Source organism: Bos mutus, chromosome 5 (genome assembly GCF_027580195.1).
Source record: "Bos mutus isolate GX-2022 chromosome 5, NWIPB_WYAK_1.1, whole genome shotgun sequence".
NCBI lineage: Eukaryota > Metazoa > Chordata > Mammalia > Artiodactyla > Bovidae > Bos > Bos mutus.
In genome coordinates, this window is record NC_091621.1 from 73,324,707 (window position 1) to 73,349,269 (window position 24,563).

General features: G+C 41.0%; 1 pseudogene; it reads right to left on the bottom strand.

The window, feature by feature from the left end:
- Positions 1–14,967: 14,967 nt before the first annotated feature.
- Positions 14,968–15,784, bottom strand: LOC102267467 (sodium/potassium-transporting ATPase subunit beta-3 pseudogene; annotated as a pseudogene).
- Between the last annotated feature and the right edge of the window lie 8,779 nt (positions 15,785–24,563).

Sequence of the window (24,563 nt, forward strand, 5' to 3'; positions counted from 1 at the left end):
CAGACGATTAATCTTCCATGCCAGTTTTGAGTTTAAGCATAAGTTGTTGTTGTTTAGTTGCTAAGCTGTGTCTGACTCTTTTGTGACCCCATAGATTGTAGCCCGCCAGTCTCATCTGTCCATGGGATTTCTCAGGCAAGAATACTGCAGTGGGTTGCCATTTCCTTCCCCACCCAGGGATTGAACCCGTGTTTCCTGCATTGCAGGTGGATTCTTTACCAATGAGCCACCAGGGAAGCCCCAAGCCTGTTTAGTTAACTTGAGTTAAAAATGACTGGTTCTTGGGACTCCCTGGTGGCCCAGTGGTTAAAATTCTGAGCTCCCAGTGCAGGGGGTCTGAGTTCAATCCCTGGTCAGGGAACTAGATCCCACCTGCTACAACCAAGAGTTTGTATGCCAAAACCAAGGGTTCACATGCTGCAACCAAGAGTCCTCATGCCACAAATAGGACCTGGCACAGCCAAATAAGTAAATATTTTTGAAAAATTACTGGTTCTTACCCAACATGGGAGATAGAAAAGGGATGGAAGCAAGAGTTGAACACAGGACCAAATTAAGACTTTCAGATTGTTCCAAGATCTGGAGACACTATGGTGCTCTTTCATACACATAATTCAAAACAAAAAATATACTGAACACTCCAACACGAATAAGGAATTTCAAAAAAAAAATATGGATTATTGCCTAACAATTAATCCTTCAAAGTTTTGTTTTCATTTAAAACATGAAAAAGTTTTCTTCCATTAGAATTGTATGGAAAAATTTGTATGTGTGTTGTGCCCTGGGTGTTCTTTGGAAGGAATGATGCTAAAGCTGAAACTCCAGTACTTTGGCCACCTCATGTGAAGAGTTGACTCATTTGAAAAGACTCTGATGCTGGGAGGGATTGGGGGCAGGAGGAAAAGGAGACGACAGAGGATGAGATGGCTGGATGGCATCACCAACTCGATGGATGTGAGTTTGAGTGAACTCCGGGAGATGGTGATGGCAGGGAGGCCTGGCATGCTGCGATTCGTGGGGTCACAAAGAGTCGGACACGACTGAGCGACTGAACTGGACTGAACTGAACTGTGTCTGTGTACAAATCTGTATATTTCTTCTTGATTCCCATCAGTGAAACTCACACAGCCTCAGCTGTTTCATAACTTGCCTTGCTCCAGGATTTCCTCATCCTTTCCCTTAGGTTATGCCTTTATATTCTTATTTGATTCACCCTCTCCTCTTAGAAAGTGAAAGTGTTAGTCATTCAGTCATGTCAAACTCTTTACGAAACTATGGACTCTAACCCACCGGGCTCCTCTGTCCACGGGATTCTCCAGGCAAGAATACTGAAGTGGGTTGTAATTCCCTTCTCCAGGAGATCTTCCCAACCCAGGGATCGAACCCAGATCTCCAACATTGCAGGTGGATTCTTTACCATCTGAGCCATCTCTGTCTGTTCTCTCTCAAATGTCATACTCCTGTCAGTTAATAACATATCTTGAATGTATTCTTTACAGCCTGTTTACCTCTTTCTTCAGTCTCCTAGACTTACAAAGCCTTGACTTAGCAATGAAGGTAGCTCCTTTCCTGACTCCTTTTGCTCTAACCTTATACTGTTCCAGGTCTGTGTCTCAATGAGACAGGTGACAATGAATATGCCTTGTCCTACCTTTGTGATCCTTCAAATTATCCATGCCATCTACAAATACTGTTAATATTAAATGAGGCAATGATTATGAAGTGCTTATTATACTGTCTGAGAAAGATTAGACAAGCATTAAAATGTGCCTCTGGTTGTTTGACATGGAGCTAACAGGCAGAGACAGAGCTGCACGTGAGTTTTATGCTATTAATACTCACCCCAGTTTTTTTTTTTTTCCATTGGGTTTAAGTACCTATAGTCAAGCTATATAGTGCATGAGGTTCTCATGGCAAGTATACTCGGGTGGTTTGCCATTCCCTGCTCCAGGATGACTGTGAGACCTGGACCATAAAGAAGGCAGAACACCAAAGAATTGATGCCGTCAAACTGTAGTGCTGGAGAAGACCCCTGAAAGTCCTTTGGACTGCAAGGAGATCAAACTAGTCAATCTTAGAGGAAACCAACCCTGAATACTCATTAGAAGGACTGATGCTGAAGCTCCAGTATTTTGGTCACATAATGCAAAGAGCTGACTCATTGGAAAAGTCCCTGATGCTGGGAAAGATGGAGGGCAGAGGATGAGATGGCTGGATGGCATCTCTGATGCTATGGTCATGAACTTGAGCAAACTTCAGGAGATGATGAGGGACAGGGAGGCCTGGTGTGCTGCAGTCCATGTGGTAACAAAGAGTCGGACATAACTGGGCAACTGAATGACAACAGTCAGGTTAAAAAAATAATGTTCATTCCCTAAGGGAAGTGTTCAGATATAACTTTTTCAATGTCAATAATGAAAAATACACTCTGAAAATTTAAGCAATTTGAATATTTGTTTCTTCTCTTTTCTCCTCACTGTGTTACATAATTTCTAAATAAAGATTTAGAATCATGGAATTATTATTATTGTTATTATAATCACTAATCTTTCTTAGGATTATCCATTTCTCTTTAAAGAACTATTTTTCATACTCACATAATTTTTTTTTTGAAGTGCCCTGCAGCATTGTAAAATATTGCTTTCCAGATCAAAGATTGCACCTGTGTCCCCTGTGTTGGGAGCACAGAGTCTCAACACTGGACTTCCAGGGAAGTCCCTATACTCACATAATTTTATTACCCTAGATAAAGTCATTATTTAGACTTAATCCTCATATTTAACTGGTTTTATTGCTCACCATCCCTTTAATATTTCTTTTAGATTCTTACAATTTTTTCCTTCATTTTAAGGCAGTAAGATACGCATAATACAAAGTTTGCCATTTTAATAACCTTTAAGTGTGCAACTCAGTGGCGTTAAGAATACTTGTAGTGTTAGTTTAACCACCACCACTGTTTCAAGAACTTTTTTGTTAATTTTATTTTTTAATTTTATAATATTGTATTGGTTTTGCCATATATCAACATGAATCCACCACAGGTATACACGTGTTCCCCATCCTGAACTCTCCTCCCTCCTCCCTCCCCATACCATCCCTCTGGGTCGTCCCAGTGCACCAGCCCCAAGCATCCAGTATTGTGCATCGAACCTGGACTAGCAACTCGTTTCATATATGATATTATACATGTTTCAATGCCATTCTCCCAAATCTTCCCACCCTCGCCCTCTCCCACAGAGTCCAAAAGACTGTTCTATACATCAGTGTCTCTTTTGCTGTCTCGTATACAGGGTTATTGTTACCATCTTTCTAAATTCCATATATATGTGCTAGTACACTGTATTGGTGTTTTTCTTTCTGGCTTACTTCACTCTGTAGAGTAGGCTCCAGTTTCATCCACCTCATTAGAACTAATTCAAATGCATTCTTTTTAATGGCTGAGTAATACTCCATTGTGTATATGTACCACAGCTTTCTTATCCATTCATCTGCTGATAGACATCTAGGCTGCTTCCATGTCCTGGCTATTATAAACAGTGCTGCAATGAACATTGGGGTACACGTGTCTCTTTCAATTCTGGTTTCCTCAGTGTGTATGTCCAGCAGTGGGATTGCTGGGTCATAAGGCAGTTCTATTTCCAGTTTTTTAAGGAATCTCCACACTGTTCTCCATAGTGGCTGTACTAGTTTGCATTCCCACCAACAGGGTAAGAGGGTTCCCTTTTCTCCACACCCTCTCCAGCATTTATTGCTTGTAGAATTTTGGATCTCAGCCATTCTGACTGGCTTGAAACGGTACCTTATAGTGGTTTTGATTTGCATTTCTCTGATAATGAGTGATGTTGAGCATCTTTTCAAGAACTTTTTAAACATCACTGCAAACAATAAAGTCTACTCCTTAAGGAATGACTCACCAGCGCCCCCTATCTCAGTTCCTTGTAATTTCTATTCTACTGTCTGTGTCAATTTGCCTAGTCTAAATGGGTGAATTTAACTCAGATGACCATTATATCTACTACCGTGGGCAGGAATCCCTTAGAAGAAATGGAGTAGCCATCATAGTCAACAAAAGAGTCCAAAATGCAGTACTTGGAGTACTCCGTTCATTTCCAGTTTCCAAGGCAAACCATTCAATATCACAGTAATCCAAGTCTATGCCCCAACCAGTAACACTGAAGAAGCCGAAGTCAAACAGTTCTATGAAAATCTACAAGACCTTCTAGAAGTAACACCCAAAACAGATGTCTTTTGCATTATAGGGGACTGGAATCCAAAAGTAGGAAGTCAAGAAAAACCTGCAGTATCAGGCAAATTTGGTCTTGGAGTACAGAATGAAGAAGGGCAAAGGTTAATATAGTTCTTCCAAGAGAACTCACTGATCATAGCAAACACCCTCTTCCAACAACACGAGAAGACTCTACACATGGACATCACCAGATGGTCAACACCGAAATCAGATTGATTATATTTTTTGCAGCCAAAGATGGAGAAGCTCTATATAATCAACAAAAACAAGACCAGGGACTGACTGTGGCTCAGATCTTGAATTCTTGAATTCCTTATTGCCAAATTCAGACTGAAATTGAAGAAAGTGGGGAAAACCACTAGACCATTCAGGTATAACCTAAATCAAATCCCTTATGACTATACAGTGGAAGTGAGAAATAGATTTAAGGGACTAGATCTCATAGACAGAGTGCCTGATGAATTATGGATGGAGGTTCAGGACATTGTACAGGAGACAGGAATCAAGATCATCCCCAAGGAAAAGAAATGCAAAAAAGTGAAATGACTGTCTGAGGAGGCCTTGTAAATAGCTGTGAAAAGAAGGGAAGTGAAAAGCAAAGGAGAAAAGGAAAGACATATTTGAATGCAGAGTTCCAAAGAATAGCAAAGAGAGATAAGGAAGCTTTCCTCAGTGATCAGTGCAAAGAAATAGAGGAAAACAATAGAATGGGAAAGACTAGAGATCTCCTCAAGAAAATTAGAGATACCAAGGGAACATTTCATGCAAAGATGGGCTCAATAAAGGACGGAAATGGTAGGGACCTAACAGAAGCAGAAGATATTAAGAAGAGGTGGTAAGAATACACAAAAGAACTGTACAAAAAAGATCTTCATGACCCAGATAATCACGATGGTGTGATCACTCACCTAGAGCCAGACATCCTGGAATGTGAAGTCAAGTGGGCCTTAGGAAGCATCACTATGGAATAAAACTAGTGGAGGTGATGGAACTCCAGTTGAGCTATTTCAAATTCTGGAAGATGACGCTGTGAAAGCGCTGCACTCAAAATGTCAGCAAATTTGGAAAACTCATCAGTGGCCATAGGACTGGAAAGAGTCAGTTTTCATTCCAATCCCAAAGATAGGCAGTGCCAAAGATAGGCAATGCCAAAGAATGCTCAAACTACTGCACAATTGCACTCATCTCATATGCTAGTAAAGGATTGCTTAAAATTCTCCAAGCCAGGCTTCAGCAATATGTGAACCATGAACCTCCAGATGTTCAAGCTGGTTTTAGAAAAGGCAGAGGAACCAGAGATCAAATTGCCAACACGCACTGGATCATCGAAAAAGCAAGCGAGTTCCAGAAAAACATCTATTTCTGCTTTATTGACTATGCCAAAGCCTTTGACTGTGTGGATCACAATAAACTGGAAAATTCTGAAAGAGATGGGAATACCAGACCACCTGACCTGCCTCTTGAGAAACCTATATGCAGGTCAGGAAGCAACAGTTAGAACTGGACATGGAACAACAGATTGGTTCCAAATAGGAAAAGGAGTACATCAAGGCTGTATATTGTCACCCTGCTTATTTAACTTATATGCAGAGTACATCATGAAAAGTGCTGGGCTGGAGGAAGCACAATTGGAATCAAGATTGCCAGAAGAAATATCAATAACCTCAGATATGCAGATGACACCACCCTTATGGCAGAAAGTGAGGAAGAACTAAAGAGCCTCTTGATGAAAGTGAAAGAGAAGAGTGAAAAAGTTGACTTGAAGCTCAACATTCCGAAAACTAAGATCATGGCATCTGGTCCCATCACTTCATGGCAAAATGATGGGGAAAGCGTGGAAACAGTGGCTGACTTTATTTTTCTGGGCTCCAAAATCACTGCAGATGGTGATTGCAGCCATGAAATTAAAAGACGCTTACTCCTTGGAAGGAAAATTATGACCAACCTAGACAGCATATTAAAAAGCAGAGACATTACTTTGTCAACAAAGGTCCATCTAGTCAAGGCTATGGTTTTTCCAGTGGTCATGTATGGATGTGAGAATTGGACTGTGAAGAAAGCTGAGCACCGAAGAATTGATGCTTTTGAACTGTGGTGTTGGAGAAGACTCTTGAGAGTCCCTTGGACTGCAAGGAGATTCAACCAGTCCATCATAAGGGAAATCAGTCCTGGGTGTTCATTGGAAGGACTGATGTTGAAGCTGAAACTCCAGTACTTTGGCCACCTGATGCGAGGAGCTGACTCATTTGAAAAGACCCTGATGCTGGGAAAGATTGAGGGCAGGAGGAGAAGGGGACAACAGAGGATGAGATGGTTGGATGGCATCACTGACTCAATGGACATGGGTTTGGGTGAACTCTGGGAGTTAGTGAGGCCTGGCGTGCTGCGATTCATGGGGTCACAAAGAGTCAGACACAACCGAGCGACTGAACTGACTGAAATACCTTCCCCAGTGTCTCAGCGGTAAAGAATCTTGTCTGCAATGTGAGACACCGAGGAGATGTGGGTTCTATTCCTGGGTCCAAAAGATCCCTGGAGGAGGAAATGGCAACCCACTCTAGTAATCTTGTCTGAAAATTCCCATGGAGAGGAATCTGATGGGCTACAGTCCTTGGGGTCACAAAAAATCAGACACAACTAAGCACACACAAGTACCTCATATGATGTGGACTACATTGTCCATTTATGTCTTTGAATTTGAGCAAACTCTGGGAGACAGTGGAGAACAGAAGGCCCTGGCATGCCACGGTCCAGGGGGTTCCCAAAGAGTTGGAGATATCTTAGCAACTAAACAACAACACCGTGTCTAGTTTACACCACTTAGCATGATGCTTTCAATGTTCATGCATGCATGTTACAGAATGTATCACAACTTTATTCATTTTTACAGCTAAATCATATTCCATTGTAGTTTTACTTTAGTATTTGGTCAAACAAAATATGTATTCGACTGTATTATTTTCTTAAGTTTTAAATTTACTTGATTTCTATTTTTATTGAGGTAACATTGTTTTATAACAGTGTGTAAGTTTCATGTGCACAACACTATAGTTTGACTTCTATATACACAATTCCATGCTCATCACCAGAAATCTAGTTTCCCTCCATCACTGTGCAGTGGCAGTCTTTTTAGCTTGAAGACTATCATGTCCGACAAAGTATGGTTACACCCACCCTCTTTTGGCTGTCATTTGGAGTATTGTCTTCCATCCCTTCACTTTGAGCCTGTGTCCATCTTTAGGGCAGAGATGAGTCTCCTGGGGGCAGCATAGACTTGTATCTTGTTTTTTAATCTACCTCACCACTGTGTGTCTTTTCATTGGTGAGCTCCATCCATTTACATTTCGACTGATTGTTGATAAATGAAGATTTAGTTCTGCCATTTATCTTTTGTTTTCTGGTTGCTCTGTATCTCCATTGTTTCTTTTTCCTTGTTTCCATTTGCCATTTTAGCCTGGTGGTTTTCTGTGATGTATCTCTCCACTTACTGCTTTTTTATGTTTTGTGTTCTGCTCTTGGTTTCTTTTGTGTGTGCATGTGGTTATCATGTGGTTTGTTTAAATGTCTTATAGATAAAAAAAAAAAAAAAAATAGTCCTTTTTTTCTGCTGATAGCATCTTAAAGCATCTTATCTTCATTTTCCTATACAGGTTCCATCATTTTATTCTTCCCCTTTAAGGTTTTTGTTATCACAAATTATCCTTTTTATGTTGTCAAATTGTCACTAAATTGAAGTAGCTATATTTATTTTTAATGTTTTATTCTCTTTTATCTGTGACCTAGCGTATGTGATCTAGCAATTCTAACTCCCAGCTTTTTACCTGAGATGTGGAAACATATGTCCACACAAAATCTTGTACACAAAGTTTCATGGGTGTATGTTAGTTGTGCAGTCGTGTTGGACTCTTTGCAACCCCATGGACTGTAGCCCGACAGGCCTCTCTGTCCATGGGATTTTCCAGGCAAGAATACTGGGGTGGGTTGCCATTTCCTTCTCCAGGGGATCTTCCCAACTTCCCAACCCAGGGATAAAACTCAGGTCTCCTACATTGCAGGCAGATGTTTCACGGTCTGAGCTACTAGGGAACATGATTTTTGTTGATAATAGTCCAAAAGTGAATAACCTAAATGTCTACCAATTGGCTACACAAAATGTAGTATATACATACAATAGAAAATTATTTGGCAATAATGATAATAGATGAAGTACTGAATGAAGTACAACATTGATAAAACTTGAAAGTGAAGTTGCTCATTCATGTCCAACTCTTTGCGACCCCATGGACTGTAGCATACTACGCTCCTCCATCCATGGGATTTTCCAGGTAAGAGTATTGGAGTGGGTTGCCATTCCCTTCTCCAAAGGATCTTCCTGACCCAGGGATTGAACCCAGGTCTCCCACACTGTAGGCAGACACTTTACCATTTGAGCCACCAGGGAAGTCCAATAAAACTTGAAAATGTTATTCTAATGAAAAAAGCCAGTCATGAAAGATGATGCACTGTGTGATTACATTTATATAAAATGTCCAAAATCAGCACACCCACAGATACAGTAAATAGATTATTGGTTTTGTGGGGCTGAAGGTGGGGTGTGTATGAAGAGGGAAGACAGAAGGACAGCTAATGGATACGGAGTTTCTTTGGGGAGCAACCAAATGTTCTAAGATAAGGTGTGATATGCTTGGTCAACTCTGAATATACTAAAAACCATTGAATTGTAAAAGTGGGTGAATTTTAAGTTATATAAATTAAATCTCAATAAGACTTTAAAAAAAAACAAAAAGAAGGGAAGATGGGATTACAGAAAGTACCATCATCTTTAATTTTTTTAAGCCTTCAGTGGTTCTATTAATATCTGCAATTTTCCTCCAAAGGGATTACTTCTTATTAACAACTGCTTAATGATGTATATAGAAACTCAGGTGCAGATTTATTGATTTTCACTTGCCTTTTTCTTCCATAATTACTCTTATTCCACAGATCAGTCAATCAATGTAGAGTTCTGCCTGCAGCTAAGTATTTTGTTGTTGTTCAGTCACTAATTGGTGTCCGACTGTTAAGACACCCCACTGACTGCTGCATGCCAGGCTTCCCTGTCCATCATTATCTCCCATAGTTTGCTCAAATTCATGTCCATTGAGTCAGTGATGCTTTCTAACTGTCCCATCCTCTGTCGCCCCCTTCTCCTTTTGCCTTCAACCTTTCCCAGCATCAGGGTCTTTTCCAATGAGCTGGCTCTTCGCATCAGCTGGCCAAAGTACAAGTAGCTAAGTATAGTTCATTTGAAAAAGAATTGAAAGTGTATCCCACAAATATGTGTGGTCACACTCATTGTCCTTCATCAAAGTACCTAGCCTCTCTTTAATCAATTGGCTCTACTTCTGTTGATTGATTTACATCTGGAAACTGTTCAAAGAATTGAGACTGCCAATCAAAGCTTCTGATGACTATTTTGTTTTCCCCCTGGTTTTATATTAATGTGTGTGTGCTGTCCCTTCAGTCATATCCAACTCTTTACGACCACAGGGACTATAGCCCGCCAGGCTCCTCGTCTATGGAATTCTCCAGGCAAGAATACTGCAGTGGGTTGTCATGCCCTCCTCCAGGGCATCTTCCTGATTCAGGAATCAAATCCGTGTCTCTTGGGTCTCCTGAATTGACAGGTGGGGCTTTTACCACTAGGGCCACCTGGGATGCCCTTTATATTGATAAACTACCCTATTTTTTTCCTTTTAGTGGCTGAGTAATATCCAATGTATATATGAACTATATCTTTTTTTTTAAGACAAATAGCTTTTTTTTACCTTATTTTATTTTAATTAATTTATTTATTTTAATTGGAGGCTAATTACTTTACAATACTGTAGTGGGTTTTGCCATATACTGACATGAATCAGCCATGAGTGTACATGTGTCCCCCATCCTGAACCCCCTCCCACCTCCCTCCCCATCCCATCCCTCAGGGTTGTCCCAGTGCACCAGTTTTGAATTCCCTGTTTCATGCATCGAACTTGGACTGGTGATCTATTTCACATATGGTAATATACATGTTTCAATGCTATTCTCTCAAATCATCCCACCCTTGCCTTCTCCCACAGAGTCCAAAATCTGTTCTTTATATCAGTGTCTTTTTTGCTGTCTTGCATATAGGGTCATCATTACTATCTTTCTAAATTCCATATATATCAATAATATACTATATTGGGGTTTTACTTTCTGACTTACCTCACTCTGCATAATAGGCTCCAGTTTCATCCACCTCATTAGAACTGATTCAAATGCAATCTTTTTAATAGCTGAGTAATATTCCATTGTGTATATGGACCACAGCTTTCTTATCCATTCATCTGCCAATGGGCATCTAGGTTGCTTCCATGTCCTGCCTATCGTAAACAATACTGCGATGAACATTGGGGTACACGTATCTCTTTCAATTCTGGTTTCCTTGGTGTGTATGCCCAGCAGTGGGATTGCTGGGTCATAAGACAGTTCTATTTCCAGTTTTTTAAGGAATCTCCACACTGTTCTCCATAGTGGCTGTACTAGTTTGCATTCCCACCAACAGTGTAAGAGGGTTCCCTTTTCTCCTCATCCTCTCCAGCATTTATTGTTTGTAGACTTTTGGATAGCAGCCGCTCTGACTGGTGTGAGATGGTACCTCATTGTGGTTTTGATTTGCATTTCTCTGATAATGAGTGATGTTGAGCATCTTTTCATGTGTTTGTTAGCCATCTGTAGGTCTTCTTTGGAGAAATGTCTGTTTAGTTCTTTGGCCCATTTTTTGATTGGTTGTTTATTTTTCTGGTACTGAGCTGCATGAGCTGCTTGTATATTTTTGAGATTCTTTGTCAGTTGCTTCGTTTGCTATTATTTTCTCACATTCTGAAGGCTGACTTTTAACCTTTCTTATAGTTTCCTTTGTTGTGCAGAAGCTTTTAAGTTTAATTAGGTCCCATTTGTTTATTTTTGCTTTTATTTCCATTACTCTGGGAGGTTGGTCATAGAGGATCCTGCTGTGATTTATGTTAGAGAGTGTTTTGCCTATGTTTTCCTCTAGGAATTTTATAGTTTCCAGTCTTACATTTAGATCTTTAATCCATTTTGAGTTTATTTTTGTGTATGGAACCACATCTTCTTTATCCATTCATTTGTCTTAGGACATTTAAGTTGTTTCCATGTCCTGGTTACTGTAAATAGTGCTGCAATGAACACTGAGATGCATGTGTCCTTTTGAATTATGGTTTTCTCTAGGTATATGCCCAGGAGTGGAAATTTGGGTCATATGGTAGTTCTATTTTCAGTTTTTTAAGGAACCTCCATACTGTTCTTCACAGTAGATATACCAATTTACATTCCCACCAGTAGGTGTAAGAAGGTTTCACTTTCTCCACACCTTTTCCAGCATTTATTGTTTGAGATTTTTTTATGATGGCCATTCTGACTGGTATGAGGTGATACTTTGTATACATTATGATTTATATACATTACCAAAGCAAGAAGGTTGTATTATTAGATGTCCAGATATTGGTTATGTGATAAAGAATATAACTGTGTACACCAATGTTCATTGTGGCACTATTTACAATAGGTAGGACATGGAAGCAACCTAGATGTCCATCAACAGATGAATGGATAAAGAAGTTATGGTACACGTATACAATGGGATATTACTCAGCCATAAAAAGGGATGGGTTTGAGTCAGTTGTAGTGAGGTGGATGCATCTAGAGCCTGTTATACAGAGTGAAGAAAGTCAGAAAGAGAAAAACAAATATTGCATAATAATGGAATCCAGAAAAATGATACTGATGAACCCATTTGCAGGGTAGGAACAGAGACACAGACATAGAGAACAAACTTGGAGATATGGCAAGGGAAGGAAAGGGTGGAATGAATTGAGAGAGTAGCATTCAGACATATACATTACCATGTAAAATACATAGCTGGCTGGAAGTTGCTGTATAACACAGGGAGCTCAAGCTAGTGCTCTGTAATTCAACCTAGAGGAATGGGATGGGATGGGGGGTGGAAAGGAGGTTCAAGAGGGAGGGGACATATGTATACTTCTGGCTGATTCACATTGTCATATGGCAGAAACCAACACAACATTGTAATGTAATTATCTTCCAATTAAACTTTTTTTTTTAATTTAAAGATTAAAAAAAGAATGTAACTGCATAAATGTACACATGCGAATTTTGGGATGTTGGCAATATTCTTTTCTGGATCTGAAAGACAATTACTTGAACGTGTTCATTCTATGAAATGTATGGAACTGAACAATGAGACTTGGGTATTGTGTGTACTTTTTTGTATGCATTTATACTTCAGAAGTTGGCTTAAAACTTAACATTCAGAAAACTAAGATCCTGGCATCCAGTCCCATCCCTTCATGGCAAATAGATGGGGAAATAATGGAAACAGTGAGAGACTTTATTTTTTTGAGCTCCAAAATCACTGCAGTTGGTGACTGCAGCCATGAAATTAAAAGATGCTTGCTCCTTGGAAGAAATGCTATGACCAATCTAGACAGCATATATAAAAGCAGAGACATTATTTTTCCAGCAAAGGTCTGTCTAGTCAAAGCTATGGTTTTTCCAGTAGTCATGATGGATGTGAGAGTTAGACTATAAGAAAGCTGAGCACTGAAGAACTGATGATTTGAACTGTGGTGTTGGAGAAAACTCTTGAGAGTCCCTTGGACTGCAGGAGACCCAACCAGTCCATCCTAAAGGAAATCGGTCCTGAATATTCTTTGGAAGGACTGATGCTGAAGCTGAAACTCCAATACTTTGGCCACCTGATGCGAAGAGCTGATTCATTTGAAAAGACCCTGATGCTGGGAAAGATCAAAGGAAGGAGGAGAAGGGGATGACAGAGGATGAGATGGTTGGATGTCATCACTGACTCAATGAACATGAGTTTGAGCAAGCTCTGGGAGTTGGTGATGGACAGAGAAGCCTGGTGTGCTGCAGTTCATGGGGTAGCAGAGTCAGACACGACTGAGCAACTGAACTTAACTGAACATTTAAAAAAAAAAAAAAAAATTCCAAGTGCCTTAAGGAAATCTACTAAATGAAACTAGAGAAATAATTTTAAGTGACCTAAAAATTTAGGAGGGGATGTTGGGACTATTTCATTCTAAAAGCATCCTTTCTCCTCTACAATTTTAATTTCACTGCATTCTCCTCTCTTTAAGTTGAGCAGCACCTAGAATCACCACTAAGTGACTCACAAGTAAGGCTTCAGGCTCTGTAGGAATCCTCATAAGGAAAATTCATGCAAGTCTGTCACGTCTCTGTGTCTAAGAAGAGTTTTGGTTTTTGTTTTTCCCAGAGAACTCCAAGGCAAAGATTAAGTATTAATGTATTCTAGAGGCTTGGCTTTCTGTTAACTGTGACGACAGGGGTGAAGAGAGAACCCTTCTCTCTGTATGGCTTGTCTCTCAGGCTTCCAAAGATCTGAAGAGCAGTGTTGCTGGTAGGCTTTTCCAGAAGCAGATGTGGAGACAAAGTTGAAGGTGTAAAAGATTTACTAGGGATTAATACCTGGTGGTTCAGAAGTAAAGAATCTGCCTGCAATGCAGGAGACACAGGTTCAATCCCTGGGTCAGGAAGATCCCCTGGAGGAGGGCATGGCAACCCACTCCAGTATTCTTGTCAAGAGAATCCCATGGACAGAGGAGCCTGGTGGGCTACAGTCCATAGTGTCACACAGAATCAGACATGACTGAAGCAACCGAGCATACATGCATGCAATACCTTTGAAAAGAAACAGAGGGGCAGGGGTGTGGGAGAACAGGATGGAATAAAGGAAGAAGTTGAACTGTGATGCAGCCTCCCCCTCCACAGTCTCAGCCATCTGGGTAGTTAAGGCTAGAGGAAATGTTGACCATCAGAGTATCGTAATAATGAATTATCCTGACAATGGCTTTGTAATTCATAGGAAGGAAAGTGAATTACAGAAACCACAAGATCACAATACATTTACTGGTAGAAAAAAAGTACTCTTCACGCCATCAGATTTGTAATTAAAGACAAGAACTACCTCATTCATTTCTCTATACCCAAAATGGCGTCGATGCTGAAAATATCTGTGAATCAATTAATACTTCAAATTTGAATGTGATGCAAGTAAGAAACTTCAGCTGGTCTCCCAGTAGGAGAGAATTATATATTGATCCACCCATCTTGACTGATTAATCAGAAATGGATTTTTTCAACCTTTCAAATCCACTTTTATTTTCTTTTTTCCTCCTCACATACAGCATTTTTCCACACCCTGAATTTCTTGCAGCTATAAAGTCATTTGATGTTGGTCGGTACCATTTTATCCCTTAAAACTTCGCTGGCATCAAAATATGGCAGTTAACCAGTGTTAAATCTATAAAATATTTACATAGCACAGCACATTAAGCTTTAGACACTTGGCAATTAAACCACATAAAAACTGGACAAGACCCCCAACTTACATGTTCATAATCAGGTGTTCACAGTCCCTATCTGGTGACTGTACATGGTTCAAAAGGCAGCAGAGGCAACAGGTAGTTACTTTGAAGGGTATGGACCACTATTATCTGGAAGCACACTATGTTATCCCAGTGATGTATCACTCCACCCTTCTCCAAGGCGGTTTCATAATTCTGGAATGGCAGGTCCAGTTGATACAAAATGAAGACAGACAACACAACATTTACTCTATGGAAACATCCTAACTCCTACTATGCATGCATTGTGGTCTTAAACGCAACTCATCCTGAAAACCTGTCATGGTCATTTTGGATTTTTAGGTTGGATGATCCATCAATCTTGCACTCAACCATTGCTTCTTTTATGTCACCATCACTACCAAAGCTGAGCTGGACAGCAACTAGTGGCTGCAGGTTGCTCCCATGAAGTTTCTTTCCACAATATGGAAAATATTTTAAATCTATCTTTTCGTTGGGAGGATAAGTTGATAGAACTGCTGTGCTTTCACTCTTTGCAATAAAGTCTATCCTTGGTTCTCTGTGATGCTTTAATCCAATTATTTTGCTCGTTTTCACAAGAATACAAGGGTTTCCTGCTTGGTAGCGAAACGTGGGATCACCCACACCACTGCAGGGTTAAAGTAAGAGGAAGCCTGGCATGCTGTGTATTCTGGACCCTTCTGCTCAAAAAAGTTTCCATTGGTACAATCTGTGAGATTCTTCTGTTTTTCTAAGCCATATGGTTTTAGAAATTTCTTAAGGTCATCAATGTTCCCTTGATAGGATTCTGAATCAGACAGGCTGAATGAAAAATCCAACCCCGACACTGGTTTTGGAAAAACCTAAGTCCTGGACTAGGAATCCGGTGACGGTATTTTGGAACCTCATCATGGTTCAGAGTCTGAAGCATGGCCTGCAGTGTGAATGAAAAGACTGCAGCCAGGAACCCATAAAAGACAAGGTTGAAGAGCAAGATCAAACCCCAATTCTTGGCGGTGCGCCCCAGGATCTCTCCGGTGGTCCGGTTGTAGATGAAAAGCTTCCACTCGGCCAGGCTCTGGCTGAAGGACAGAAGTCTTCATCTTTCTTCGTCATGGTGTGTGTGGCAGACTGCGAGGGGAGCGGCGAGGAACGCGCAGGCTCGTCCCGGCTGGAGGGACGCAGCCCGGCGACGGCGGCAGAAGGCGCAAAGGCCGGCCGAGGAAACCTCCTCCCTGCGGTGAGGGCTCAAACCCGGCGCAGTGCCGCGCCGCGCCGGGCCGCCGCTCCGGCCGCTGAAGCCTGACGTCTTCCAGAAACGGATTTTGAATGGGTGATGGGCTTTGGAAAAGTGGGCTTCAGGAAGGGCCTAAAATGACACTCGTCAGTTCAGTTAACTCATCTCAGAGAGAAGTGATGAAGACTGAACTTTAAGCACTTATATCCAGATTACCATGGGAGTTCTATGGCAGCTGAAACCATAGTGCTGGCTGGAGTAGGATGACTGACACAGGTTGGCATATAAATTATGAAAATGAAACTCGCTCAGTCGTGTCCGACTCTTTGCGACTCCATATACAGTCCACGGGATTCTCCAGGCCAGAACACTGGAGTGGGTAACCTTCCCTTCTCCGGGGCATCTTCCCTACCTAGGGATCCAACCTAGGTCTCCCACATTCCAGGCGGAGTCTTTACCATCTGAGCACCAGGGAAGCCCAAAGAAGTAAATGGCACTTGAGACTGTGTGATGAGAGCAAATCGAATAGATAGCTATGCAGAAGGATTAATAAATAAACTGTGGGGAGAGTTTGGGGAATGAAATGGGTGAGGAAGAGAGACTAATGGGGAAAAATTAGAAGCGGTCAGTAAATGGAAGAATAACAAGAATCATCAAATGAGTGTATTTCTTTTGGACAGACTTCCCCGGTGACTCACACGGTAAAGAATTCACGTGTAATTCAGGAAACCCCAGTTCGAGCCCTGGATAGGGAAGATCCTTGGAGAAGGGAAGAGCTACCCACTCCAGTATTCTTGCCTGGAGAATCCCCATGGACAGAGGAGCCTGGTGGGCTACAGTCCATGGGATCGCAAAGAGTCGGATGAGACTGAAGCAACCTAGCAAGCAAGCAAGCAAGAGACTATATAAAGGGGATAAAATACGGTCGATCTTTTCCTCACGATGTCGCTTTGCTTTTGTCTTCCCTAGAGTCCAAGACGGCTACTGCAGGACGACCACTATAGTTTAGTATTATCTTTGTGTATATGTTGGTCGTGTCTGTAGTATAAATGACCTGGCTTGATCGGCTCAAAGACCTCCAGTGCCCCAGGAATATCTCTAAAATCTGTGTAGCAGAGTATTATGAGAATCACTTCACTAGACCTGTCCTAGGGGTTTGATATTTGGCTGGCTTTGCCGTTTCCTCCCTCTTTTTTGTGATTGAGTGTTTTGTCCTGCAGACTGTGCATAAGCAAACCAAAATGTGTGAGAAATAATCTTCAGAAGAGAACTCCACAAACTCTGACCACAAAGCAGACTATGTTAAGACAAAAGAAGACAAAATTTTTTACTTATCCAGGGAAAAGCCCCTGTTGGCAATGTATCTTGTCTATTTTTTTTGCACAGTTTTCTGTACAGGTGATCTTGGTCATTCTTATTCACTATCACCTACCACTGATTTAAAAATCCATTTGGTGCAGTACCCACATGTGTCATGGGCCTTATACATGAGTGGTGATGTGGCCATAAGAAAAGATAATGTCCATCATACTTGTGGCTACAGTCTCAGTGGTTATCATGACCTTCTGTATTATGTTCTTCCTGTACACTATCAATGCATACGTAACTCTGTCTAAGGAAATCAATGTCCCTCTAAAATCTCGACTGTAGCCCTGATGATCATCACCGGTTATGAAATGCATGCCAAAGAGGCCTAGAGTTGTCTTATATTGAAGCAATACATTTTTATCCCTATTTCACGTTCCCAGAATATGGGAACATAGATAATTTGCATCTTAGAAAAATAAAACTTGGAAATATAATGTGTTTTAGTATCTCTAAGACAGCTCACTGGATATGGCTCAGAATATTATCTACAGCCCTTGAGAAAGAACTAAAGGTCCTTGGTTGCAGGGAACAAGGACCATACTGTCCTGCTCCATTTCACTATGACAAGATTATATCTGATTAGGTGTCAATAATAATGACTTTATATTGAGCTCCTCTAATTCTCCACACTGTGGCCACAGGTTTCCTGTGGCAAACCTTGTTTTCCCACTTCCATGCTCTGGTTCCTCATTTGAAAAAAAAAAAAAATAAACTCTTAGGACTTCCCTGGTGGTCCGGTGGCTAAGACTCCACTGCACACCCAGTGCAGGGGGCCTGGTCTGATCCCCAGTGAAGGAACTGGATCCCACATGCCCCAGCTAAAGATCCCTTCATGCCACAACTTAGACCCTGAACAGCCAAATAAATATTTTTTAAAAACGTTTAACTCTTGTAATACTATTTATAAAGCCCTATTTTCCTAAGTGCCTGTTTACCAATCCAGTCTCATTTTTTACCATAATCTCTCAATTCATCCACAGTTCATGCTCCACCAAACCCAACCGTCAGATTGATTTGGGGGTGGGGGGGGAGGTGAGGGAATGAAGTATAGTTGGTTTACAATACTATATGCTTGAGGTGTACAACATGGAGATTGAATATTTTTATTGACTACAGATTTTACTCCATTTAAAGTTATTATAAAGATTTGCTATGGCCCTATGCTGTATGTACAAGGCTTTCTTGGTGGCTCAGTGGGTAAAAATTTACCTGCAATGTAAGAGACAAAGGAGATGTGGGTTCAATCCCTGTGTTGGAAGATCCCCTGGAGGAGGGCATGGCAACTCACTCTAGTATTCTTGCCTGGAGAATTCTATGGACAGAAGAGCCTGGTGGGCTACAGTCCATAGCGTTACAAAGAGTCAGACATGGCTGAAGCAACTTAGCACACAGGCCCGCAATGTACCGTATTTATTTTACCCATAGTAGTTTGTACCTCTTAATCCCTCCCTACCCACATTCACAGCTACTATTTGTTCTCTGTATTTGTGCATCTGTTTCTATTTATTCATTTTTTATATTTTAGATTCCACATATATGTGAAGTGTACTTACTTCTTCTTTCTCTGACATTTCACTGTGGTGATCAATAGAGGAACTAGAGGGTGGGCTGGCCAAGTATGGGTGAGGTTGAGGGTATTGGGTGAAGCATATGATACGGAGAAATAGAACCATGACCGGGAGCAAGTATCGCTGTAACAAACTTTAGCAACTTTGTGATTGTACTGAGCAACAACTCTCCTGAGGCCAAACTGAGCCCAGATGTCAAAGCTGTACCTCCTAAAGGGGGTTTTGTTAGGATGAAAACTTCGAGTCCATTCATTAACATTGCTGTCACCTCTCCCCTCTTTCACTCTCAGCCTGAAATTACAGTCCTTGAGAAGTTAATAGCTTCTGGTTCACCACCTGCTTCTAATTAGTCCAGGAGCAACAGGTGAAATTATGTTTGGAATCTTGCAAACCTCCAGAGTCTGGTTGATGTACTCATTAAGCCTAAGACTTCCGGAAAGTTCTGAGCTGTGAAACTGGACTCTCTTCTTTGGACTGTCAACAAAAACAAGTCTCCTGGAACTTAAGATAATTGCCTGGCCCAAGAGGCTGAATAAGTTAGGAAAGTTTTTCAAAAGTTATTCAGGCAAATTAAGGCAAACAAGATAGCCTTGCAGGCTCACTGATGTAAGAAACTGAGCTCAGTTAAGAGCAGTAAAAATAAAAATCAAACTACAGACTTACCAGAATATTTTATTCTTAAAAGCCTTCATAATAGACTTTTTCTTTTTTTAAAAAAACTTTATTGAAGTGTAATACAATGTTGTGTTAACTTCTGCTATATAGCAGAGTGACTCAGATATATATATAAATATTCAGACATATATATATATGATTCAAATATCTGCATGTGTGTTTCGATGGGCTTTTAAAAAGATAACTTTAGACTTATAAAAAATTGTGAAAATAATAGAGTTCTCATATGCCCTTTACCCAGCTTCTCCTAATGTTAACATCTTTTATAATCACAAAATATTCATCAAAGGTAAGAAATTATGGTACATAACATGGTACTTAATAGTATTAGTACAATACTATTTACTAAATACAGAACTTATTCAAATTTCACCAGATTTTCCATCATCTCTCGACTTCAGGATCCAATGCAAGACTGCATATTATATGTAGTTTTGGCCTCTTTAGTTTCTTCCAATTTGTAACAGTTCCCCTGTTCCTACTTGTCTTTATGACTTCACACTTTTGAGTTTTGCCAAGAAAATACACTGGTCATAGCAAACACCCTCTTCCAACAACACAAGAGAAGACTACACATGGACATCATCAGATGGTCAACACCAAAATCAGATTGATTATATTCTTTGCAGCCAAAGATGGAGAAGCTCTATAGAGTCAGCAAAAACAAGACCAGGAGCTGACTGTGGCTCAGACCATGAACTCCTTATTGCCAAATTCAGACTGAAATTGAAGAAAGTAGGGAAAACCACTAGACCATTCAGGTATGACCTAAATCAAATCTCTTATGATTATACAGTGAAAGTGAGAAATAAATTTAAGGGACTAGATCTGATAGATAGAGTGCCTGATGAACTATGGACGGAGGTTCGTGACATTGTATAGGAGACAGGGATCAAGACCATCCCCATGGAAAAGAAATGCAAAAAACCAAAATGGCTGCCTGAGGAGGCCTTACAAATAGCTGTAAAAAGAAGAGAAGTGAAAAGCAAAGGAGAAAAGGGAAGATATAAGCATCTGAATGCAGAGTTCCAAAGAATAGCAAGAAGAGATAAGAATGCCTTCCTCAGCGACCAATGCAAAGAAATAGAGGAAATCAACAGAATGGGAAAGACCAGAGATCTCTTCAAGAAAATTAGAGATACCAAGGGAACATTTCATGCACAGATGGGCTCGATAAAGGACAGAAATGGTATGGACCTAAAAGAAGCAGAAGATATTAAGAAGAGATGGCAAGAATACACAGAAGAACTGTACAAAAAAGATCTTCACGACTCAGATAATCACGATGGTGTGATCACTCACCTAGAGCCAGACATCCTGGAATGTGAAGTCAAGTTGGCCTTAGAAAGCATCATTACGAACAAAGCTTATGGAGGTGATGGAATTCCAGTTGAGCTATTTCAAATCCTGAAAGATGATGCTGTGAAAGTGCTGCCCTCAATATGCCAGCAAATTTGGAAAACTCAGCAATGGCCACAGGACTGGAAAAGGTCAGTTTTCATTCCAATCCCAAAGAAAGGCAAGGCCAAAGAATGCTCAAACTACCGCACAATTGCACTCATCTCACACGCTAGTAAAATAATGCTCAAAATTCTCCAAGCCAGGCTTCAGCAATACGTGAACCGTGAACTTCCAGATGTTCAAGCTTGTGTTAGAAAAGGCAGAGGAACCAGAAATCAAATTGCCAACATCTGCTGGATCATGGAAAAAACAAGAGAGTTCCAGAAAAACATCTATTTCTGCTTTATTGACTATGCCAAACCCTTTGACTGTGTGGATCACAGTCTGTGGAAAACTGTGGAAAATGCTTCAAGAGATGGGAACACCAGACCACCTGACCTGCCTCTTGAGAAACCTATATGCAGGTCAGGAAGCAACAGTTAGAACTGGACATGGAACAACAGACTGGTTCCAAATAGGAAAAGGAGTACATCAGGGCTGTATATTGTCACCCTGCTTATTTAACTTATATGCAGAGTACATCATGAGAAATGCTGGACTGGAAGAAGCACAAGCTGGAATCAAGACTGCCGGGAGAAACATCAATAACCTCAGATATGCAGATGACACCACCCTTATGGCAGAAAGTGAAGAGGAACTAAAAAGCTTCTTGATGAAAGTGAAAGTGGACAGTGAAAAGGTTGGCTTAAAGCTCAACATTCAGAAAACGAAGATAATGGCATCCGGTCCCATCACTTCATGGGAAATAGATGGGGAAACAGTGGAAACAGTGTCAGCCTTTATTTTTTTGGGCTCCAAAATCACTGCAGATGGTGACTGCAGCCATGAAATTAAAAGACGCTTACTCCTTGGAAGGACAGTTATGACCAACCTAGATAGCATATTGAAAAGCAGAGACATTACTTTGCCAACAAAGGTTCGTCTAGTCAAGGCTATGGTTTTTCCTGTGGTCACGTATAGATGTGAGAGTTGGACTGTGAAGAAAGCTGAGCGCCGAAGAATTGATGCGTTTGAACTGTGGTGTTGGAGAAGACTCTTGAGAGTCCCTTGGACTGCAAGGAGATCCAACCAGTCCATTCTGAAGGAGATCAGCCCTGGGATTTCTTTGGAAGGAATGATTCTAAAGCTGAAACTCCAGTACTTTGGCCACCTCATGTGAAGAGTTGACTCATTGGAAAAGACTCTGATACTAGGGGCAGGAGGAGAAGGGGATGACAGAGGATGAGATGGCTGGATGGCATCACTGACTCAATGGATGTGAGTCTGAGTGAACTCCAGGAGTTGGTGATGGACAGGGAGGCCTGACGTGCTGTGATTCATGGGGTCGCAAAGAGTCAGACATGACTGAGCGACTGAACTGAACTGAACTGTTAATTAATTTGTAGAATGTGCCTCAATATGGGCTTCTCTGATGATTTCTCATTAAGATGGGATGATACTCCATTGGGAAGGAGTCAAAGCCAATGTGCCTGCTGGTTGCATCCTCAGATACATTCTCCTTTCCTTCTTAACACTCAGCCACCTAAGCAGAGGCCTCATTTCCTGATTCCCTTGATGCTTGTGCTCAGTCATGTCTGACTGTTTTGCGACCCCATGGACTGTAGCCCTCCAGGCTCCTCTGTTCATGAAATTTCCCAGTCAAAAATATTAATACTGGAGTAGATTGCCATTTTCTACTCCAAGGGATCTTCCTGACCCAGGGATCAAACCCACGACTCTCACATCTCCTGCACTGACAGGGAGATTCTTTACCACTAGCACCACCTGGGGAATGCTTAAGTACAGCATTGCAGATTCTGCAACCCCATGTCAGACTCTGCAACCCCATGTCAGACTCTGCAACCCCGTGGACTGTAGCCCATGGCCCATCCATGGAATTCTCCAGGCAAGAATACTGGTGTGGGTTGCCATTTCCTCCTCTGGGGATCTTCAGGGATCAAATCCGGATCTTCTACATTACAGGCAGTTTCTTTACCATCTGAGCCACCAGGGAAGCCTGAGTGAAAATGCAAATACAATTTTAGCCTTGTTTTCTTAATCGGAAATTACATGCCCTGTACTTTGTTATTTTCCCTTCCTATACATTGGACCATGAACACAGCAATGACCTGCCTTTGCACTTTGAGCCAGCTTTGATCAACAGAAATGCACTAGGACACCTTTTCTCAATATGGTTCCCAGAGAATTTCCTCCAGAAAATTATGTGAATGACCATTTTCTCAGTTCTCCCAAGGAGTACATAGCTAGGACAACTTTAGCTGCAAAGGAGACAATTAATGACCCAAAATGAATGCAATGAGCATTAATTCTCTCCCAGAACAAACTGAGAGGAGATGGTGGAATTCTAAGGTGGAGAGAACCTAAGTCTTCAAATTACCTAGAGAGTCCAGACATGCCAGATTGATATCATAAAGAGAAATAATATAAAATAGATAACTAATGAGAACATACTGATTAGCACAGGGTACTCTACCTAATGCTCTGTGGTGACCTGAATGGGAAGGAAGTCTAAAAGGGAGGAGTCCAGTAGAGTTAATTCACTTTGCTGTACAGTAGAAACTAACAAAATATTGTTAGTTTAGCAACTATACCTCAAAAAAATCAATGTTAAAAAAAAGAGAAAAAAAAACTTCTATCTTAATTAGTTCCTGTATCTATGTTTATCTTTGTAGCATTTATTCTCATTACTAAATCCCTTCTTAGTTCTTTCAGGGAGAACATATTTCATTGCACTGTAGTATATTGGGTTAGGGCAGATTGACCCAATATTAGCTCATAAATGGACATTTTGGATATTTAGATATTTTTACCCTTAATCAAAAACTGATAAATTTTATTTAGTTAGTTTTTGAGACGTCAGTGGTGAGAGGTATAGTTTAGACCAAGGTGGGAAAAGGAAAGACGACCTCAACGGAAGTATGTTACCTTTATTCAGGCAAGGAGGGGCGACAGGCGGCCTAACGACCGGGCTGAGCGCTGAGAGGGATCAGGGAGGCTCCATATTTATAGGGAGGTTTGTGGAAGCGATAAGGGAAACATTAATCAGGTGGGATGTTTTGGATATTCTTTAGTTGAGATGGCATTTGTAGTTGGGCAGGGGGTGATAAGTCTTCTGGGCAGGTGTAAGGGGTGGAAGGTTTCTGCACAGGGGGTGATAAGTCCCAGATAGATGCAACCAGCCTGAAGCATCAGAGCGGGACCTAAAGTTCAGTTTTGTTTTCACTGAAGTTAGATGATTCAGCAAGGGCCTTTGAGACTTTGTTTTCTTTTCTAGGCCCAAAAGACTCTTTCAAAGGGTTTAATAGGGAGAGGGATCTTACACGTCTGAGGCAAGGTCCTGGAATGTAAAACATCTAACAAGCACAACACAAGAGATGGAAACAACTGAGCAAAATACAAGCAGTAACCACATCTGAGAAAATACCATACTTGCCTGTGGTTTTCGTCCTAGCCTGCAATACAGTTCAGAAAACTCAACTTCTGAAAAATAGAAGAAACGTGTCTAAAATCATATAGATAGGAAATTTCCTGGTGGTCCAGTGGCTAAGACTGCACTCTTT